Below are 22994 nucleotides of genomic sequence, written 5' to 3' on the forward strand. Positions count from 1 at the left end.
AGGCTGAGGTGGGAGGATGACTTGAGTCCAGGAGGCGGAGGTTACAGTGAGCTGTGATTGCGCCACTGCCCTCCAGCCTGGGTGGCAGAGCCAGACCCTGTCCCAAAATAAAGAAAGAAAGAAGGAAAGGAGGGCAGGAGAATGTCGGAATTTGTGATGGAGATTGCAGCAGCAGCAAGCTGCTGGCTTTCTCTTTATGAGATTAAAACATAACTGCTGGAGATGTTTTGGCCTATTCTGACCTGATTTTCAGTTTCTACAATAGGAACCCTCACCCCCAACCCCAATTTCAACCCGTAAATGTTATTAACACCCTTTTTGGTTCCTACTGTCATGTTTGCTCCATGGTAACGTTTTTAGTTGACTTGTAGGCATTCACTTTGAGAATTGTGTAGCCCCTGGATTTAAAATATTCATACTTGGTGACCTTTTAGAAAGACTAAATTCTCACTCTTCTCCTCCATCCTCTTCTGCCAGTTCTGTGTGAAGTACAGTTGTAATTGCATTCAGGCATGAGTATGTCTTAGTATTCCATATTATTAGGTTGGACTTTTGTGCCTTTTATTTGATGTCTGCTTGCTGACTGGGATTTAGGAAATAATTTCTGATTTATTTTAAGAGTTTTAGTGTTGATACTGGCATGCTTTCTCTAATTGGGAGAATAACAATTTTATTGAAATATACCTGTGATTTTAAACTGTAATCTTTATGGTTATATTAGGTAGGCACCGTCTTGCGAGCACAGACTAATTATAGGTTCCATCTCTGTTAAGTTCTACATTTACCTCATCCTTTTCCTCATGTCAACAATTTCATCCTGTCAGAATTAATCTCTTATAAGCCCATGCTGAACAGGCCTAATTAAAGCCATGCTGGCGAGTTGGCCACTCGGGTCTGTGTTTTATGAGTTTCTGAACCCCAGAGTACTTGTTCCTCTTTGGTCTTGGCACAGCAAATGCTACAACAAAGTGAGTGTTATGAATTTCTCCTTCCCCAAAGAATAGTTCTTATGATACCAAATTCAGTGATTATTCATTTGCTTCCCTGAGAGTTTGAAAATGTGGTGTATCTCCCTAGGGGTAGTATTCAGGGTACTTTTGCTTCAGTCTTTGGCAGAAGAAATAATACTTCAATATTTACAGAAGTCGTTGACGCCTCCATCAGCTGTATTTGTTATAAGCATCTCTGTGAAAATTTGAGTTTGCTTCTGTCTGAACTTCTGCATATTTATCTCTGTTATGGATCTGAGGTTCATTTAAAAGAATACCTCCTGTACTACTTTTAAGTAAGGACAGCTGTAGGAAGCAGATTGGGTTGGCAGCCATGCACCTATGCGGGGTTCCATCTCTGCCACTTAACAGCTGTGTGGGCTTCAGCAGGTAAGTCACTCTACCTCTTTGAGACCCTAGGATCTATCTAGAACTTGGAAGGTGATAATCCTGTGCCTACTGTGGAGGGTGTTAAAACTATCAGTATTGTACATGAAAGTTAGGTGGGGCACTGACTTAATTTGATTAGCATAGTAAAAACATCTGTTATATAGGATGTTTATTGAAGCATTGTTTTTAATAGCAAAAGATTGGAAGAGTTAGTAGACTAAATGTCCTTGAGAAGAGTGAATTGTGCTACAGCTGGGCAACGGAATATTCTACAAATTTTAAAGAGAACAAAGCTGTTCTGTGGGTAGTGAATATAGGTGCTTGGTACCACATAATAGGCACTTTTTTGAAGTGTTCAACTTATATTAATTCATTGTGGCTTCACAAAAGCCCACGAGTTTGGGACCCCAATTTTACAGATGAGGAAAGTAAGATAAAGGTTAAGTCACTTGTTCAGATATCCACAGCTAGTAAGTGGCAGAGCCAGGATTCAAACCCAGGCAGACTGGCTTAGAGACTCTAATCTTGGCCACACTGCTATGCTGTACACCTGTCAGACCTAAGTAGTGATCTTTGTATTTGAAGCTTTAGATACATGAGAGGAAACAAGGTTGAGTTTCTTATTCATCATTATATTCTGGGAGGTTGACGGTATAATCAACATATAGCTTCTGTTGACAGTAACTAAATAAAGGTTTAGATAAAGAAAGCTAATAGGGAATAACATTTATGATCAGTACTTGAAAGGGTGACCATTTGTTTCTTCCATTACTCCTTATTTTAGATAATTTGAACTTAAACCTCTTTTTGGGAGAAAATCAGAAGTGTAAACACTGAATGGCTTATAATTGTTAGTATAAGAAATCAGTGTTCACTAGCCTGACTGGTCTAGTGTGGCTGGATTAGTGTGACTGGTCAAGGCCATCCAGCACTGGTTTCCTTACCTGGTCCTAGCCCCATCTGGGTTTGATTTACAAGGTATATATGCTCAGAGAAATGCAGACTGGAAGGGAAGAACACCCAGATTCTCTAGGGAGCCTCTTTCTCCAGATTGCCTGATCTCCCTTGGGTGAAAATGTAAGTCAGGTGTACAAGTTGTACAAGTCATATATAGCTTGACAATGGGAATACTTTTTGAGAAATGTATCCTTAGGCAATTTTGTTGTTGTGTGGTCATCATAGAGTGTTCTTACACAAACCTAGATGGTTACCACATACATAGGGCGTATGATATACCACATTGCTCTTAGGCTACAAACCTGTACAGTAAGTTACTGTACTGAATACTGTAGCCAGCTGTAACACAGTGGCAAGTATCTGTATATCTAAACAATGAAAAGTTACAGTAAAAATACAAAAGATAAAAAATGGTACAACTAAGTAGGGCACTTGCTGTGAATGGAGCTGGCAGGACTGGAAGTTGCTGTGGGTAAGTCAGTGAGTGGGGAGTGAATGTGAAGGCCTAGGACTTTACTGTACACTCTAGACTTTATAAACCCTGTTCACTTAGGGTACATTAGGTTTATAAAAAATATTTTTCGATTAGGCGTGGTGGCTCATGTCTAATCTCAGCACTTTTGAGGCTGAGGTGGGGCCAGGCATTTAAGACCAGCCTGGGCAATATTACAAGACCCCATCTCTACTTATTTATAATAAAAGTTTTTAAAATATATATATATTATTTTAATATATATTTTTCCTTAATATATAAACCGTAGCTTATTGTAACATTTTTATTTTATAAACTTAAATTTTTTAAACTTTTTGGCTCTTGTAATAATACTTAGCTTAAAACACAGGCTGTATGGCTGTACAAAAAATATTTTCTTTCTTCGTATCCTTATTCTTCAAGCTTTTTTTCTCCTTTTAAAGTTTTTTAAATTTTTTTTTGCTAAAAACTGAAACATACACATTAGCCTAGGCCTATACAGGGGCAGGATGATCAATGTCACCGTCTTCCATCTCCACATCTTGTCCCACTGGAAGGTCTGTAGGGGCAGTAACACGCACAGAGCTGTCATCTCCTATGACAACAATGCCTTCTTCTGGAATACCTCCTGAAGGACCTATCTGAAGCTGTTTCATAGTTAACTTTTAAAAATACATAATTAGAAGGAATACACTCTAAATTAATGATAAAAAGATATAGTATACTAAATACATAAACCAATGACATAGTTGTTTATCATCAGCATCAAGTATAATGTACTGTACATAGTTTTATGTGTGATACTGTTACAGGTCTAGCTATGCGGTCGGTTTATTTACACCAGCATCACCACAAACGTGTTATTGTGCTATGGTGTCACTAGGCAATAGGAATTTTTCAGCTCCATTATAATCTTAGAGGACTACATTTTTGTGTATGTGGTCCCTTGTTGATTTAAAGGTCATTATGCGATGCGTTACTATATTTTGAAAACATTCTGATAGAGAATGACATTAAGTCATTTTGATACAAGGCCCCATTAAGGGCCGCTGTGCTGGGCCATGGTGTTCAGGCTATAGACAAGTCTTCCACCACCTTCAGTTCTCCGAGGATCCTTAGACTCTTTCAGAACTGAGTTTTCTTTCTGGGTGTGGGAGATTAGGTTTGGCAACATTGTAATGGCTTTAAGTATCAGCATTCCTAAAATAAGAGAATCACAAAATTCATGGGGTGGCTTATATATTCACATGGAACCTGAACGGGTGATAAAACTGTTGATTTCAGAGACACGCTATAGAGGAGATGAATACACAATTGCTAGACTGTGTGTCCCTTTAAAAAATGCTATATTGTAGCAGGATTTTCCCCCATTTTTTACACATTTAACTCTACTTTTCCCTCTCCTCACTCACCCTCACACCCAAACAACAGTTATAAAATGTGGGTGTGTAGATTGAGTTTTAAAAAAAAATGTGTTTTTGTGTTATATGCCTTATTTATGTTACACAGGCTTGAATTAAAATCTTTTAAGACATTTTTGTTTGGGGGGTTGCATAACTAATCTTTATTATGTTTCTCTACTGTCTTTTAATTTCAGCTGAAGGTATCACTGCCTTTATATACTTTGCACAAATTAAATTGGGGAATTCAATTGATAATTTCCTCAAATGATAATTTATTTTGAATATTCAAGTAATCACGTAAGTTAAGAGACTGCACTCAGACAAGAATCATCAACAGTTGCCCATAGCAGAAAATGTTGCTTAAAAGCCTTTTGAATATTTGTTTCCCTGTTATTTGCAATTGCAGTCTTTTGGTTTACATGTTTAGAATATGATTGAAGTAGAGCCCAGACTGCTTAAGCTCAGGCTTTAAGGGAACCATGAGACGTGTGTGTACTATCTTGGTGTTTGTTACCTGTCTTGGCCATTGATTGTCTTCTCTATAAGGATGCTTCATCCAAAAAGGAAGTTGCCCTTTGAAACAGGTGCCCTTTGAGCTTCTCCAGAGAGCCCCATAAAGACATTATCCCGGGACCTCATGTTTCTAGGAGAATGTGATATTGTGGTGGTTTCATTTTCAGAGCAGCTCCCTTTTCTTCCCTTTGCAAGGAGTAGGAACAAAAAGCAGCTTCTTTTTGTTCCCTTTGTTCCCTTTGCAAGGCCTTAGAATAGACTCAGCGTGACCCAAGGGAAGTTGAATGTGACTAGTGACAGTAAGGTAAGTACTTTTCGCTGATCCCCTGGTACAGAGTTCATGCTTGAACTTATCATCTTTTTAAGAAGTGGAACTGGCATATTTTAAAAGGTGTCTTAAAATTTAAAATGTGGGTGAACAGTTGCAAAGTACTGTCAGAAGACCAAGTCTCATTGCATGATCTACTTGCCCCATGGATTCAAATATCCATCCACCCACCCACCATCCACTCTTAGATATTTATTTCTAGCCCATCTATTTCTTCTGAGCTCAACACTCACAACTTTTCATCACTGGGTGCCCCACATACCTCCCCTGTTGGCCAACATAGTCTGGAGCACTGTCCTCCACCAGTTTGCCCAAACTATAAAGCTGGAAGCAATGCTTGTGTTCTTCTCTCTCATCAACCATGCTCTTACCAAATTTTGCTCAACTGTCAGTCACCAAGTATTACTCATTCATATACTCTCTGTCCTTCTTAGCTTATTCCCCTTCCTCACATTGCCCCAGCCTTCCGTAGCACATCACATCCTTCCTGGACAACAACAATTTCTCCTTGGCTCCTTGCCTCTGTTTTCTTGATTCCTGAAAATTAGATGAGGTAGTACCTGTATAGTGCTGTGCATAGTGTCTGGCATGTTTATCTGGCACATAGTGTAGGTATTTAGCAATTATTTGCCTGAATGTGTCTCTAAATACATATGTACCTTTCAAATATAACCAGTCCTATAATATGTGCTAATGGCTGTGTGAAACTGAGTATGCCTTGATAGCCTGAGAATACATAATGTTTCACAAATGAAGAGCCTATTTGGGCAGGAGACTTTAGAAGGCCAGTTGCCTTGCTTCCAGCTGAAGGAGTGGAATACCAACAGCACTCAGACCATACAGATTGCTAGACACCTTTTCCTGTTGTGACGTGGTGCAATGAGGAGCTCTTACCTATGCCTGGAGACATGCCGTCTAAGGACTCGTTGGCTGCAGTCTGTGCAGATCTTCAGATACAAGGAGATGGCCATAGCTGTGGTGCTCTGCAGATGTGGCAGTGGCTTCATCAAGATGAACGAGGGGCCCCTGGAGATGATCAAGCTGCTCACATTGCAGTACAAGCTACTGGAATTAGGTCTGCTTCTGGACAAGGAACAGCTTGCTGGAATGGACATTCATGTTTGTGTGAAGGGTAGTGGTCATATGGTTCAGATTTATGCTGTCCTTCAGTACATCTCCAAAGCCCTGGTGCCCTGTTACCCAGAATATGTAGATGAGGCTTCCGAGGAGATGAAAGACACCCTCACCGGACCTTGCTGGTGGTTTCCCTGTTGCTATGAATCCAAGAAATTTGCAGGCCCTGGTGCCTGTGCTCACTACCAGAAATCCTACCAGTAAGCCCATCACAAAGATCAAGGTTTACCTTTATAGTAAACAATGGTTGAAGGTCTTTAAGGTTAAAAAAAAAAATTGCTAGACATCTCACCTGCCCTAGAAGCAGAGATGACATGTGCTGTTATTTTAAAGGGCCTTGCTTACCTGCATATTACCTGTTAGGGCTTTCAGGTGCAATATGCCAATGATAGACCAGTGTGGGTGGCACTGTTCCCAAGGACGGAATAGAGTGAACTTTGATGTCTAGGCACTCAAATACTCCATAATAAAATGATAGTGGAAACCGGCACTCTTTTTTTTTTTTTTTTCTTTATTCTTTTTTTTGAGACGGAGTCTTGCTCTGTCACCCAGGCTGGAGTGCAGTGGCGTGGTCTCGGCTCACTGCAAGCTCTGTCTCCCGGGTTCACGCCATTCTCCTGCCTTAGCCTCCCGAGTAGCTGGGACTACAGGCACCCGCCACTATGCCTGGCTAATTTTTTTTATATTTTTAGTAGAGACGGGGTTTCACCTGTGTAGCCAGGATGGTCTTGATCTCCTGACCTCGTGATCCACCTGCCTCGGCCTCCCAAAGTGGTGGGATTACAGGCGTGAGCGACCGCACTCGGCTGAAACCGGCACTTATTCCCATTGCCCAGGATGGAGTGCAGTGGCACCATCTCAGCTCATTGCAGCCTCAAATTTCCCAGACCCAGGTGTTCCTCCTACCTCAGCCTCCTGAATAGCTGGTACTACAGGCAAGCACCACCATGCCCAGCTAAGTTTTTATATTTTTGGAAGAGATGGGGTTTCACTGTGTTGCCCAGGCTGGTCTTGAATTCCTGGGCTCAAGCAATCTGCTTGCCTCAGTCTCCCGAAATCCTGAGATTACAGGTGTGAGCCGTTGTGCCTGGCCTGGCCCTCTTATTTAACCTTGTTTTGGTTGGCAGCAACATTGAGCCCAGGCTAAAGTAGACCATACATGTCGGACAGAGCTTATCTGCTTCAGTAGCCACTTGGTCAGTATTTGTTGATCACTCAAACCCACTCAGTGTTGATCATTTGCCTGTGTTTGCCTCTGCTAAGGAATGTGGACCCTACAGAGACATGTGACAATACAGTTACCAGTAAAAAGACCCAGTAGGAATTATGAGGTGTATATGCGAATCAACAGGTAGTTTATTATTATACCATGGGTATGGCTGTGTATGTTGCAGTTAGGTTCAGCTGCAGTGATGGACATGCCAAAATAATAGTGGTTTGAATAATGGGATCCCAAAACAAGGTAGAAGTGTATATCTTTCATGAAAGGCAGGGTGGATGGGTCAGGGCTAGTATGACCCTGCGTAAATTCCTTGCTCATCATACGTCTGTCAGGCTTAGTGTGGCCTCCATCTTCCAAGCAGCAGGATGGAAGAAGAAACGGAAAGTAGAAGCGCGGATGGTGCTTTCTTTTACGGGAAGTTCCCAGAAACAGCCTCCAGATAACTTTGCTTATGTCTCATTGACTAGAATATCAGCCCGTGGCTGCAGGTGGCTGGAAAATCTCATCTTGATTCTGGGTGGCCATGTGCAGCTACAAGTGCTGCTACTGTGTATAGAGTTTGGGCAAGAACCGACTGTCTGTGCCATAAGTGGTGGACGAGACCAGCAGTCCCCACTCACTTGGAACTGAGAGTCTGGGGGAAGGATAGTGACAAACAGATATTTACAGTGGCAAAGCCTCTGAGAGGTCTGCGAAGGTATGCCCTGCGAGTAAACAGGAAGGACACCTAAATCAGACTTAGGGGGTGGGGGAGGGGGTCAGGAAACGTTGCCTGGAGACTAAGCAAGAATTTCTGGACTGAAGAAATGGGCAGAGTATTGAAGCAAAGGCTCGGAGGCAAAGGGGGGCAGGTAGTTGGGCGTTGGAGGAGCATATGAGGAACAGAAAGTAGACCAGGAAAGCCAGAGGGAAACAGGGTTCTGATCACATGGGCCCTGGGGCCACAGGGACGGGTTTGGTCATTTTCCCTGGAGTCTTTAACTGGTTTCTGGAGGTGAGTAACCTAGACAGGTGCTTTAAAGGGGTGAGGAGCAGCACAAGACTAGAGGTGGGGAAGATCCACTAGGAGAGAGTGTACTAATCTGGTTGGGAAATGATGGTGGTTTCAACTACATAGTGACTTTGGGGATCAAGAGAAGTGGATGCAAATCCTGTAAATCCCATAGATCTTGGAATTTAGAAACAATTTGGCTTTTTCACGTTACAGGTGATGAAACCAAGAACGAGAATTTAAATGGCTCACCCACAGTCACACAGCTAGCTGTGGAGCAGCACCAGATATCATTTCTCTATCTAACCCTTTCCTTTATGTCACTGTTGAATGTGCTAATTTGGGAGAACAGGGAGGGCATTGTGGGCATTTTGGAGCTAGCAACAGGACCTGAATCCTGATGTCCATTGCAGAGGGAGGAGTCCACCCTGCTTTGGCAGCTAGATTCCTGGGAAGGTTATGGGGCAGGTCACAGAAATGAGGGAGTTCGAAAAACGAGGTGTGAGAGGATGATGGATTCAATTTTTGGTTTGTTGATTTTGAGATTCAGGACCGCCATCTGTAGGTGGAGAGAGATCAGATGGAAACTGGTCCTTGAGATTGGAATTGGGGATGCAGGATTGGGTGGAGTTGGTCAAAACTTTTCTATACCCTTTCTTTAAATTTCTCCAGTGAAAGGGACCCAGCACCTCTGTTTTTGAGTCCAATGTGTCATGTATCTAAGAATTAAGAGATTTTTCCAGTGTTTAGCCATGAATGACTTTTGCTGCAATTTGAATTCTGTGTACCCTCAAAAATTTAATAAAAATAAAATAGGTTAATACTTAAAAGTAAATTAAAATAAATTAAGTAAAGACAAAGTTATATGGCCCTCCCTTGCATATTTTACCCTGTGTTGCAGATCTTCTCAGGAGCCTCTCTGGCTCTGGTTGGTCTCTTGGTCCAGACTGTGGCCTCTGTCTCCTGGGTTTTCATACTGTAAGATTTCTCCAACTGAGTTTGGCAGGCTGGAGCCCCAAACAGAACTTGATGGCTTGTGCTGGAAAAGGGGAAATGGATGCTACTTGCTATAACATGTTAACTTCTGTTTTTAAAATGTCATTTTGGCATCAAACACTTTTTTGGACTTGTTTACATCTTAAGAGTTTTGGTTTCAGAAGTTTTTTGTCCTTTGCAATTAACTTGGTTGCAGTGATTAAAATATAGCCTATTTCCTGGGAAATGGGAGAGAAACAATTTCAGAGCAACTGTAGAACATATTGACATTAGAGATTGTTTTCTAGGTTACCATAGACAGGGAAGTCAATAGACAGGCAACGTGGTATCATAGTTGTTTTATCTCTCCCTGGTCACTGTCTTTCTCCCTAATGTTGTTTCACCATGGAATTTGAGCTTACAGGTGAAAAAGCCTTTCAATGAATACTGCACCAAGTATAATTTAAAATTTTTAAATCTTATATAGATATGGGGCATGACTAATAGAGTAATGACTTCCATAAACCACATATGAAAACTGCTTTAATTATCATTATCATTACTTTTATTCTTCAGAAAGGGAAATAAGGTTAAAACAAGAGATCCCATTCATTTTAAGTTGACCAGTTAAATTTCTTGTTCTCCCTTCCCTTTGTCCTTTGATTTGATAAAAATAAGATTTGTGTGTGCTAAATTGTGAGTATTCATTTACATTATTCAGTATCCCTATAAGACAAAGCCCGTGAAAACATAAACCAAGTGCAGCACGATTTAAAACAGAGAGGGAGGAGACAGTCTTGGTCCTGTTCTTGATGCCCTGCCTGTTACTAACGTCTCAGCTGTACTGTCCACTATAAAGTCATGATTTTTTTTCCCCATTCTTCAGATCTAGTTGGTTTCCTCTAATGAGACAGTCTACCTCATTTTATAGGCATTTATCTGTAATGTTTTCCAAACTAAGAAAGCAAACAGCAAGCATTTTGTTGGGAGAAACCTGCAAGTGTCTGTTTTGTGGCTGTGAACTAGTGATCTTTCAGAGGTCTAGTTTAAAAGCACTGAGTTGATTCCAAGTCTTTGCTATTGTGAATAGTGCCGCAATAAACATACGTGTGCATGTGTCTTTATAGCAGCATAATTTATAATCCTTTGGGTATATACCCAGTAATGGCATGGCTGGGTCATATGGTACATCTAGTTCTAGATCCTTGAGGAATCGCCATACTGTTTTCCATAATGGTTGAACTAGTTTACAATCCCACCAACAGTGTAAAAGTGTTCCTATTTCTCCACATCCTCTCCAGCACCTGTTGTTTCCTGACTTTTTAATGATCGCCATTCTAACTGGTGTGAGATGGTATCTCATTGTGGTTTTGATTTGCATTTCTCTGATGGCCAGTGATGATGAGCATTTTTTCATGTGTCTGTTGGAATCAACCCAAATGTCCATCAGTGACAGATTGAATTAAGAAAATGTGGCACATATACACCATGGAATACTATGCAGCCATCAAAAAGGATGAGTTTGTGTCCTTTGTAGGGACATGGATGCAGCTGGAAACCATCATTCTTAGCAAACTATCACAAGAACAGAAAACCAAACACCGCATGTTCTCACTCATAGGTGGGAACTGAACAATGAGATCACTTGGACTCGGGAAGGGGAACATCACACACCGGGGCCTATCATGGGGAGGGGGGAGGGGGGAGGGATTGCATTGGGAGTTATACCTGATGTAAATGACGAGTTGATGGGTGCTGACGAGTTGATGGGTGCAGCACACCAACATGGCACAAGTATACATATATAACAAACCTGCACGTTATGCACATGTACCCTAGAACTTAAAGTATAATAATAATAAATAAATTTAAAAAATAAATAAATAAAAAATAAAAAATAAAAGCACTGAGTTTCTTCATGACACATGAGGATATGTAATGCACCTTTATAGCAGGTAAGTGTTAAGGTTCACACGGGATTAACACTCTCTTTAACACTGTTCTCTTGCAAAGCGATACCCTTCCTAACCCTGAGAGGCATGCTGGGAGAGGTGGAATGTCACTCCCAGATTCTTATTTTAGAGAAGGGAGTGTCATGTAATTTTCTCCCTACCTTACTTATTCATTCTCTCCCCTCTCCCCCTTGCTGACCTGCTTTTCTTCCTTCAGCCAGGTCTTTGCTTTAAGGAGTCAGCTGAGCTTCAGCCACTGATGCTAGGGGCACATAGTGGCCCAAGCCACCCTGTAGCTGTACCCTTTTGGGGAGGGCAGCTTTTGTGTTTTTGTAAAGTTTTGAAGAACCTCTTCCATGATACAGTTTGAACTGATTAGCAAACAGAGCCAAAGAAACTAGTACCTGATGAAAACTGACTGACATGGTAGGCAAATGGAAAGTTTGGTTTCCAAAAAGCGTGTGTTGTGGCAAGTTGAAGTCAGAAAAATGAATTTTTTACTTTCATTCTGAGTGATCACTCTTCTACGCACTCCCTTTTCTCTTTCTCTCCTTGTCCTCTGCATTTCACTCCCTCTCCCTTCTCTCTTCACCCTTTTCCCTCCTCCTCCTTTCTATATGTATGTTTGTATGTATAACAACACTTCAGCATTTATGTAGTGGTTGATAATTGAATACGTTCTATTTGCAGTACTACCTAATGTGATTTAACCACAAGAAACTTGCTTCTCTTATTATTTATGATTTTAAATTTTAGTTTTTGGTGATTAAGTCTCCATGAGGAGCATCCTCATTTGGAAGGAGAGTTAGTATCATGCTGTGACTAAAGAAACTCTGTTTTTATGCCTACCAATAATGTGAAAATCAGCTCACCCCTGTTTGGCTGATTGGGTCGAATTTCTCTTAATACCATACTAGATGTAACTTGATGAGTTAGTAGGGAACTGGTAACAGCTTATTGCACAGAGTACTTCTAGTTATTGATGTAGTTTGGGTGTTTGTCCCCTCCAGATCTCACGTTGAAATTTTATCCTGTGTTTGAGGTGGGGCCTACTCGGAGGTGTTTGGGTCATGGAGACGAATCCCTCATGAGTGACTTGGTGTCCTCTCATGGTAAAGAGTTCATGTGAGATCTGGTTGTGTAAAAGAGCCTGGCATCTCTCTCTTGCTCTTCTTTCTCTTGCTTCCTCTCTCACCATGTGACACTCTTGCTCCCCCTTCACCTTTCACAGTGCATAAAAGCTTCCTGAGGCCCCACCAGAAGCAGATGCTGGCACTGCTGCTTGTGCAGTCTGCAGAACTGTGAGCTACAATAAACCGCTTTATAAATTACCCTGTCTCAGGGATTCCTTTATAGCAACACCAAACAGACTAATACAGTTACAATATATTTAGTGTAAGATTTATTCATTATTATCAGCTTATTTCCAAAATGACCATTTTAACAAACTTCACATATTTGAGTGTTAGGTTTTTAAACTCTGTGTACTCCAAGTTTCATTTAACTGCTAAAGGACAAGTTTAGTCATACACTCCATAACCACATTTTGGTCAGTGATGAACTGCATATATAATGGTGGGTTTCTGTAAGATTATAATGGAACTGAAAAATTCCTCTTGTCTAGTGAAGCAGGAGTCATCTTAATGTCCTAGGGCAGTGTATTAGTCATGTGTTTGTGGAGATGTTGGTGTAAACCTACTGCACTGCTAATTCTATAAAAGTATCACACATACAATTACGTACCATATACGGTGCTTGATATGGATAATAAACAACTATGTTACTGGTTTATGTATTTACTCTACTTTTATCATTTTTAAAATGTTTATTTATTTTGGAAATGGAATCTCGCTCTGTCATTCATCTGGAATGCAGTGGTGTAATTACAGCTCACTGCAGGCTTGATTTCCTGGGCTCATGCAGTCCTCCTACCTCAGCCTCCAAGTAGCTGGGACCACAGGTATGTACCACCATGCCTCGCTTTTTAAATTTTTTGTTGAGATGGGGTCCCACTGTGTTGCCCAGGCAGATCTTCAATTGCTGGGCTCCAGCGGTCCTTCCACCTTGGTCTCCCAAAGTGTTGGTATTACAGGCATGAGCCACTATCTGTCATTATTTTAAAGAGTACTCCTTCTACTTACCAAAAAAATGAAGTAATTGTGAAACAGCTTCAGGCAGGTCTTTCAGGAGGTATTCCTGAAGAAAGCATTGTTATCACATATTATTGCCCCTGAAGGCCTTCCAGTGGGACAAGATGTAGAAGGGAAGGAAGACAATGATATTGAAGACCCTGCGTAGGCCTAGGCTAATGTGTGTGTTTCTGTCTTAGTTTTTAAGGAAAAGTTTTAAAAGAAAAATTTACGGAATGAGTATAAAGAAAATAATTTTTTTTGCAGCTGTGCCATGTATTTGTGTTGTGTTATTACAAAAGAGTCAAAAGTTAAAATGTAAAGGTCTGTAAAAGCCATGAACAGTCGCATGCACCTGTAGTCCCAGCTACTCGGGAGGCTGAAGAGTCAGGATCACTTGAGGTCAGGAGTTCGAGGCTGTAGTGAGCTGTGATTACACCTGTGGATAGCCCTGCTGGGCAACATAGACTCTGTCCCTAAAAAAAAAGTTTACAAAGAAAAAAATGTTACCATAAGCTAAGGTTAATTTATTATTGAGGAAGAAAAAATTTTAAAATAAATTTAGTGTAGCCTCAGTGTAGTGTTTAGCCTCATTGTAGTATTTATAATGTCTACAGTGTGCAGTAATGTCCTAGGCCTTCACAGTCATTTACCACTCACTGACTCACCCAGGGCAACGTCTGTTCATGGTAAGTGCCCTGTACAGGTGTATTGGTTTTTATTTTTTATATTCTACTTTTATTATACCTTTTCTTTGTTGAGCTATACAAATACTTGCCACGTGTTATGGTTGCCTACAGTATTCAGTATAATAACATGCTGAACAGGTTTGTAGCCTCCTAGGAGCAATAGGTTATACCACATAGCCTGCATATGTGGTAGGCTGTACATCTAGGTTTGTATAAATGCACTCTGTGATGTTCTCATGATGAAATCACCCAGTGACACGTTTCTAAGAATGTATTGCAATTGTTAAGTGACACATCTGTAGAAACTCTTTATTTTTAAAGTGTATTTGGGATATTTGCCATTAAGATAAGAAGCTAAATATGTAATTTTTTTTAGAAATAAAATCTTACAGAGGAGGAAAATTCTATGTACAGTTTTTAATACAACTGCTCTCAAACTTTTTGGTCTGAAGACATACTATTCTCTATCTTTTTTTTTTTTTTTCCTGAGACAAAGTCTTGCTCTTGTACCCCTGGCTAGAGTGTGATGGCCTGATCTCGGCTCACTGCAACCTCTGTTTCCTGGGTTCCAGCAATTCTCCTGCCTGAGCCTCCAGAGTAGCTGGGATTACAGATACCTACTACCACACCTGGCTCATTTTTCTATTTTTAGTGGAGATGGGAGTTCACCATTTTGGCCGAGCTGGTCTCGAACTCCTGACCTCAGGTGATCCGCCTGCCTCAGCCTCCCAAAGTGCTGGAATTACAGGCGTGAGCCACTGCACCCGGCCGACGTACTATTCTTAGACAAAGTGGCCTGAGAGAAAAACATTTGAAAAAGCAAAAGGAAAAAAGATAAGATTTGTACTATTAAATGTTACTGAGAAACTCAAAGAGCTTTTGTTTATGTGGATTACATCTATTGGTATTTACCTTATTAGAAATCAATTTTAAATTGTTTTAAAACAATTATGAAAACATTTAAAAATAACCTATTGTATGATAATAGAGTATATATTTTTCAAAATATATTTCAAAATATAAAAACGTATTTTTCAAAACTTTTGGTGACAGTGAAGAAGTAATCCCTTAGTAGTAGTAGTATGAAAATAGTTTCCATCTTACAGAACTCCTGAAAAGGGCGTGGGCACTTTCAGGGATGTTTGGACTACTCTTTGGGAATCCCTGTAATAAGTCCTGTTTGTAGCTTTTTTTTTTTTTTTTTTTTTCTTTTGAGGTAGAGTCTCACTCTGTCACCCAAGCTGGAGTGCAGTGGTCTGATCTCCCCTCCCTGCAAGCTCCGCCTCCCGGGTTCACGCCATTTTCCGGCCTCAGTCTCCTGAGTAGCTGGGACTGCAGGTGCCCGCCATCACGCCCGGCTAACTTTTTTATATTTTTTGTAACTTTTTTGTATGGAGTTTCACCATGTTAGCCAGGATGGTCTCGATCTCCTGACCTCATAATCTGCCCGTCTTGACCTCCCAAAGTGCTGGAATTACAGGCGTGAGCCACCATGCCCAGCCATTTATTGCATTTTTAAAGAAGGACCACCTTTCTCCTTAGTTATAAAAACATTTTTCCTTCTTGCTTCAGCAGCCATTGCCTTCTGTTTCCTTCTCCCTGAATAAATTTCGTGATTTATGCCACAGGCTCTGTGTGTGTCAACTTCACTTGTGAACTTCACCAGGTGGATTGGTTTTGGTCTTTTTATCAAATGAACATATCGTAAGGTACTCTGTGTAGATAGGACAGTATTTAAAAGCAAGCTCATGTCCTCTTAACAACACTGGTCACTTGCTTTAATGCCCTATGAGAAGACTGTAGTGGTCAATTTTTAAAATAAAAACCCACAACAGCAAGGAGTAAATGAAGAGATTAAGGTCTCAGTGTAGCATTAATAGCTTTTTAGATGTTCATTTTATTTTTTTAATTCATCCCTTTTTCTTTGTTATCTATACATTACAGTATTTAGGCTTCCAGACTAGCAGCCTTTTGCAATAGTTTTAAAATAGCTGATTTCTTTTTTGTTCCTGTCTATTGTATAGATACTACTTGACCTTTTTTTTTAACTGTTGATTTTGGATAATGCCTTTGTTTTAATAAAAAATTGCTGCATCATGTCCCACATCTCCATCTTGTTTTATGTAACCATTTAACCTTTAATTCTATGTGTTACAAAAAGATTTCCTCTGGCCTTTTTTGTATAATATCAGATCAACTAGATCTTTACTTTGGGGACTGTAAATAGAGCAATAACCTCCTCTTGATTTTACTCTAAGGAATTCTTTTAAGATTTTTATAACCTTAGATTCTTTGATACCTGAATTGGGTACCAGTACAGTTGAGCAACTCTTATTTCCAGATGCTCAGATGTTTTTTAATGGGATATATTTTGCACTATCCAATATAGTAGTCACTAACTACTACTAGTTTTTGAGCGTTTGAAGTGTGGTTAAGATAACTAAGAAACAATTTTTAGTTTTTCATTTCGGTTTACTTAAATAGCTGTTTGTGCCCTTGTCTGTCTCATTGGGCAGTGCAATGCCAAGGGTATCTGGCAGTTTGTTTTTACATTTGTAGGTTCATTCATTCATTTTAACAAGTGGAGGCTATTGATAATTGGCTGACTTTTATAGGGTCTTGGGATTGTTGTAGATGAGATTTGAGGGGAAAATAAAGTTCAGGGAAGGATTTTTAGGTTGAACACTGGAGCAGATTTGTCAGCAGAAAAAAAGGATCCAGTCAAGAGAGGAAATGGAAGGTAAAAGGCAAATGGGAGATGAATAAATTCTTGAAAGAAATGGGAAAAGATCCAGAGTATAAGCAGAGGGATGGAAAGATCTCTGTGAATTGGGAGGGTGAAGAAGGACTTTTAAAAAAGTTACTTGAAATTTTTCAATTGAAGTGTAATTTACATAATATAAAATTAGCCATTTTTAAGTGTTCAGCTCAGTGGCATTTAGTACATCCACAGTGCTGTTTGCGGCAGTCACCTCTAATTCCAAAACATTTTCACATCCCCAAAGGAGACCACTGCCAGTTAGCAGCCACTTGCCATTCTCCCCTCTCCTAAGACCCTGGCAACCACCAATCTGCTTTCTGTCTCTATAGATTTGCCTATTCTGAATATTTCCTATAAATGGAGTCATACAATATGTGACTTCTTGTATCTGACTTCTGTCACTTAGCATAATGTTTTCAAGTTTCATCCACCCCTGTTGTAGCATGTGAAGAGTGACCATTGAAGGAGGAGGACTTTTAAGGGATTCATAGGGACTGTCCAGATCTCAGCAAAACATCAATTCTGCTTGTTGGATTTACGTAGTGGAGGCGCCACAGGGGTAGGTTGGGCATCAAGAGTATTTGTGATTGTAGGTTCCAGCCTGAGCAAGGAGGCCACTGGGGACAAAGATCTGCTTTGGTGATGGCAGATTGCCTGCTAGGGAAGGCAGCAAGGAGGAGTGAGTGGATAGAAACTTGTCATAAGAGGGAGCAGAATGTCCTGTTTCAAAGGATTTGGGTTCATTTGGGGTCCTAAGTTAGAGAATGCATGTGGAAACATGAGCTCATCTAAAGTAGGGTCATCTCATCTGTCACCCATAACTGCCTGCTGCAGTAGTGGTAGACACAGTTTCTAAAGTTGCAAGCAAGGTGAAAAGCTCTGTAATCTTGCCCTGCTGGGTAATGGTGCCGAGCGCCTGTTGTGAGTGCCTCCTGCTCTGCTGGAAGCAGGGTGGGGGAAAACAGATCTTGGGTTTTTTCTGCTTTCTCGTGAAGGCCAGTATGGCTGAGTCACCATACTTTCTGGTGCTTAGGGCAAAGCTGCTTTCCAGCCTCACAGTCATCCCACAGATATATAATGCCTCAAGGACTTAGATGTTAACCACAGGTTAAATAATTTGTATTTGGGGTATGATTAGAATGTACACAAAGGGACCTAACCTAGTCTGGGGCTCTGCGGGAGGAATCAGGGAAGATTTCTCTGGTGTGCACAGATAAGGGGGAAGTAGGACAGGAGGGGAAGGGAGTTTTCTCTGCTAGGGAGCTGCTGGAATCAAGGACACACTGCAGAATGTGAAAAGGAAACAGGTGGGGTTGGGGGCAGTGAGCAGGAGGGGAGGGCAGAAGTTGGGCTAGGGAAAGCAGGTGTGGGCCTGGGTGTGAAAGGGCCTCTAAGCCAAGTGAGGAATTGTAGGCTGTATCGAGAGAGCAAGATGACAAAAGGCTTCAGGCAAGAGTGGCCCCACTGGTTTTGGTGGTTAAAAAGAACTCAGTTGCAATGTGAAGGTGGATAGAAGGGGGCAAGAAGCCAGCTGAGAGTCCACAGGAAAGAAAATGGGCCTTGGTGATGCAGCTAGGAACACGTGGATATTTGTAAGATGCTCAAGACAATAGCTTCAACAGGCTAAGAGATGACTGAGTTATTCTGATACCCTACCCCTTCTGTCTACTGTGCCCTTTCACACCTCCATATCTCTTCATGCTGTGCCTTCTGCTTGAAATATCCATCAATCATTCTGCCTCCTAGGACTTCCACCCTGCAAAGTCCTTAATAACCTGGCCAGATGCCACTTGCATGAAGTCTTCCCTGATGCTGTGTCCAGAGTTAATTCATTTAACAAATATTTATGGAGCATCCACGTTTTAATGTGCCTTAAATCATTGCTGACTTGGTTTTCTGGTCAAGCAACGAGTGGAATGTTTAACACATGCCAGCCAGTTAACATGGCTGCTTAATAAAGTTGAGGTAAAATTTGAGACACTTTTCAGGCCTACCAAGTGTCACAGTTCTTCCCAGATTGTGGCAGCCCACTCCTGCTTCCAATTCTTGAGTAGCAATTTCCTTATTTCTTTCCCCTGGTCCTTGGCCTACCCAAACCTACCAGTCTCTTAAGTGACACTGGAAGTCCCCTTTCTCTGGTGAAGCCTCTCCCTGGGTCCCAAGCCTGGATCTCCCTCCTGAGTACAGCCCTCGGCCCTGTGACTCTCCGTCTCTGACTGGGTTCTAGTGAGATATTAACTTCTCATGTGAGTCTAGTTGTTTTGGACGGTCAGAAACTCAGGCTCACTCCATCCAGAAGAGTGCTTCTGAATACTTGACAGGCATAAATATCTACGGGGTGGGGTATCACATCACTTTCATGGTTTTCCATAAAGGATAGGTAAAATACGGGCACTTTTTAAAAAAACATTTGGACATAAGTATCAGATATTTGGCTTACGACACACAGTAATGGGTATCTTAAGCCTAGAAGTTGTGTTTTAGATCGAAGAATCATACATGATTCTCTTTGGCTATATTTAACGATAAATTGTCCTGTCCTTGGATAGGACATCTAGACACATGTGAAATGGTCATTAGTAAATCGAGTGTGAAACGTGGCAATTTGGAGAATAAATTGTGAAGCAACCTCCCTGAAAACTTACCGGTAGGATAGGACATTCATGTTAGCGAGTGAGCCTAGGGTGTTGGACAGAGTCAGGGAGACCAGGTGACTTTTAGCACAGTGCTTTTCTACCTTGTTTCAGTCAAGATGGAACAGGGTTATCAGTGTCCAGAAAAAAAAGTCCTTGGCCTCAGGTTAATCTGTACGACCCAGCCATTGAAGAGAGTGGGGTGCTTATTTATGCAATATCTCCCTAGGCCTTTTCTAGTGTTTGCATATCTCTCCACAGGTTTCTTCTGTCAGACCTCAAGCTAATTCTTTTCCCTTTTGATACACTTTGGAGATGAAGAAATTCTGATTTTTTTTGGTATGATAGCCCATTCCTCTGCTTTCTCTCTCAAACTAAGACTAGTTATCCCAGAGTCATTGCTATAGACCAGTTCTGCCCTCCTTCCTGATTCTATTTCTTTTTTCCTTTTTTTTTTTTTTTTTTTTTTTGAGACATGATCTCCCTCTTGTCCCCAGGCTGGAATGCAGTGATACCATCTTGGCTTACTGCAGCCTCACCTCATGGGCTCAAGCCATCCTCCTGCCTCAGCCTCCTGAGTAGCTGGGACGACAGGCACACACCACCGCACCCAGCTAATTTTCCTATTTTTTGTAGAGGTGGGGTTTCTCCATGTTGCCCAGGCTGGTCTCAAACTTGGGGGCTCAAACAATCTGCTTGCCTCGGCCTCCCAAAGTGTTGGGATTACAGGTGTGAGCCACTGTGCCTGGTCCCTGATTCTTTTAACTCTACTTAATCCATGTTTTTAAATGTTATTTGTAGTTATATAAACTTATGTAATCACTATCCTTAGAGATCTGTAACTGTTTTTCTTTCTTTTTTTTTTTTGAGACAGAGTCTCGTTGTGTCTCCCAGGCTGGAGTGCAGTAGAATAATCTCAGCTCACTGCAACCTCCACTTTCTAAGTTAAAGCAATTCTCCTGCTTCAGCCACCTGAGTAGCTGGGATTACAAGCGTGTGCCACCATGCCGGGCTAGTTTTTGTATTTTTAGTAGAGACAAGGTTTCACTATGTTGACCAGGCTGGTCTTGAACTCCTGACCTCAAGTGATCAGCCTGCCTCAGTCTCCCAGAGTGCTAGGATTAGGCGTGAGCCACTGTGCCCGACCCATAACTGATTTTCTTAAATGCTGCATATCCATATTTTAAAAGGCATATGGGAAAAGCTTGTTGCTTATCCTGGCTTTAGAAACTGACTAGTATTGGGCTGGGTGCAGTGGTTCATGCCTGTAATCCCAGTACTTTGGGAGGCCAAGGTGAGTGGATCAACTGAGGTCAGGAGTTCGAGACCAGCCTGACCAACATGGAGAAACCCCATCTCTACTAAAAACACAAAAATTAGCCAGGTGTGGTGGCGGGTGCCTGTAAGCCCAGCTACTCTGGAGGCTGAGGTAGGAGAATTGCTTGAACTCGGGAGGGGAGGTTGCGGTGAGCCGATATCATGCCACTGCACTCCAGCCTGAGCAACAAGAGCAAAACTCCATCTCCAAAAAAAAAAAAAAAAGAAAGAAACTGGACTAGTATTGGACATGGTAGAGCCATTTCTCATTCCATGAAGTTTCTGTTTGAGATTTTTTTAGTCATAGCTTCACTGAGATTATGTTATCACTGTATTTGCTTTTATGTCATGTCTAGGCAGGCCTACTACCTGAGAATTAACATGACCTTGTTTATCCTGTTTCTAGGATGCCAAAATCTGATGATTCATTTGAATGGGGAAGAAAAACCAAATTAAGTGTCACATAAGCATTGTAATTCATGTAACCATAGACTCACTGACGTTCTATTTTTTACACCATTGTTTTGGTGTTAGGTTGTCTTGGACATAAACTGTTCCTCACCTAAATCTTAGACTTCTACTTGGGACCCAGTAGTGTGTTACAGGTATCTGTAGGTTGCTAGTTTGATGCATTTTTGTATTTTCCTAATAGAGTTAAATTTAGTCTTATCTCAATATGATTGACAGTTAAAAGTTCAGGTTGTGGAGTCAGCACCCAGGGTTCGAATCCCATTTTCCAGCAAGTGCAGGCTCGGTAACTGAGCTTATTGAGAAGATTAAATTAAATAGTGCATGTGAAGTGCATGGTATGATGCTTAGCACACATTAAGTGTTCAGTGTTAGCTACTATGATTATTATCCTTGGTGTGTTTTCTATTTTTAATGGTATTATGGTGCTACAGCAAGGGACTCAATAAAGGAAGAATATTATGGTTTCATAATGAAATCCTTTTAACTCATTAGTGAAGCATTACAATCTGTAATGATGCAAGCTTTGTTTGATGCTGTAACAATTTAGGCCAGAGTTAATGCCATTTCATCCTGTTAAACCTTGGATAGCTTATCTTAGTACTTGCCCAATGTTTTGCTGGTGGAGTCTTCTTATTCAGTGTGACATAATTCCCAGATAGTGGGCTGGTTGTCCTCCTGAGGATTTTAATGCCCAGGTAGGAGTTGGTTGATTCTAAATGGAAGCTGTTGTGTTTTATGCTGTTTGTTTATTCTGGATGTGGTGATTGAGCCGAAAAGTGCAGGCAAGAGAACTCTTTGGGGTTTCTCATTTGTGTCCTGTGACATGAGTATGAAATCTCTCTGTGAGCGAGTAAAAATATTTTTCCAACTGCTCACTTAGTACCTCCACATGGGATTGGAAAAATCAAGCTGTTTTATGCTGCTTTATTGACAATAATAATAACAACATAAACCAAATTTGGCTGACTCAGCTACTGAGTTACAAAAATAGCCTGTCTTCTGTGAAATGTTGTATATATAATTAAACAACAGAAAGAGTCTTCTTACTTCAAGTTCTTAAATACTTTAAAATTTGGCTTTTTTAAAGGTAGTTTTGTGCCTCTTTCACCAGAAGTGAATTTTTCCATAGTTTACAGGGTTCCTGTAAAGCTGTGGATGGGTTTGTAGGTTCAGTTTTTTAAATGACAGTCCATGTCCCCAGACAGAATAGATATTTAACAAATGCTTGAACTGTGCTTTTTAGAATCCATACTTGTTCGCAGGGATTGCTATTGTTTATGTGAAGCATAATACTTCTTAGAGGTTTTAAAAGTTGGTAACTAGACTTAGCTCCTTGGATTGAGGGGGAGTTTTTGTGGAATGCAGACAGTTGTATTTACTATGTATTAATAACCTGAGAGAAAGAAAGGCTCCTGACAGGTGACCTGTTAACAAATACAAGCTTATGTTCACAGATTAATCCTCAGGCAAGCAGAGCACACACAGAATTTGCCATTTCACTTTTCTCTTACCAGTGTTAGCCAAAATGGCTCTTTATTTACATAGATTTTCAGGGTATGTATTTAGTGTTTATTTATTCAGCTGTTGGAATTTCTGTATGATTTATATTTCCAACATACTTGTATAGTGTTTTACATTAGACTAAATTAATGAAGAATTTTTTTCTTC

The 22994-nt window shown here is 40.8% G+C and overlaps 1 protein-coding gene across 2 annotated transcripts in view; it reads left to right on the forward strand.

Moving 5' to 3' along the window:
* Nucleotides 1-22994, forward strand: part of LOC105490845 (ELOVL fatty acid elongase 5) — an 84990-nt gene that overhangs the window by 5971 nt on the left and 56025 nt on the right. The gene's annotated exons all lie outside the window — the stretch shown is intronic.

The sequence above is a fragment of the Macaca nemestrina genome, chromosome 5, assembly GCF_043159975.1.
Source record: "Macaca nemestrina isolate mMacNem1 chromosome 5, mMacNem.hap1, whole genome shotgun sequence".
NCBI lineage: Eukaryota > Metazoa > Chordata > Mammalia > Primates > Cercopithecidae > Macaca > Macaca nemestrina.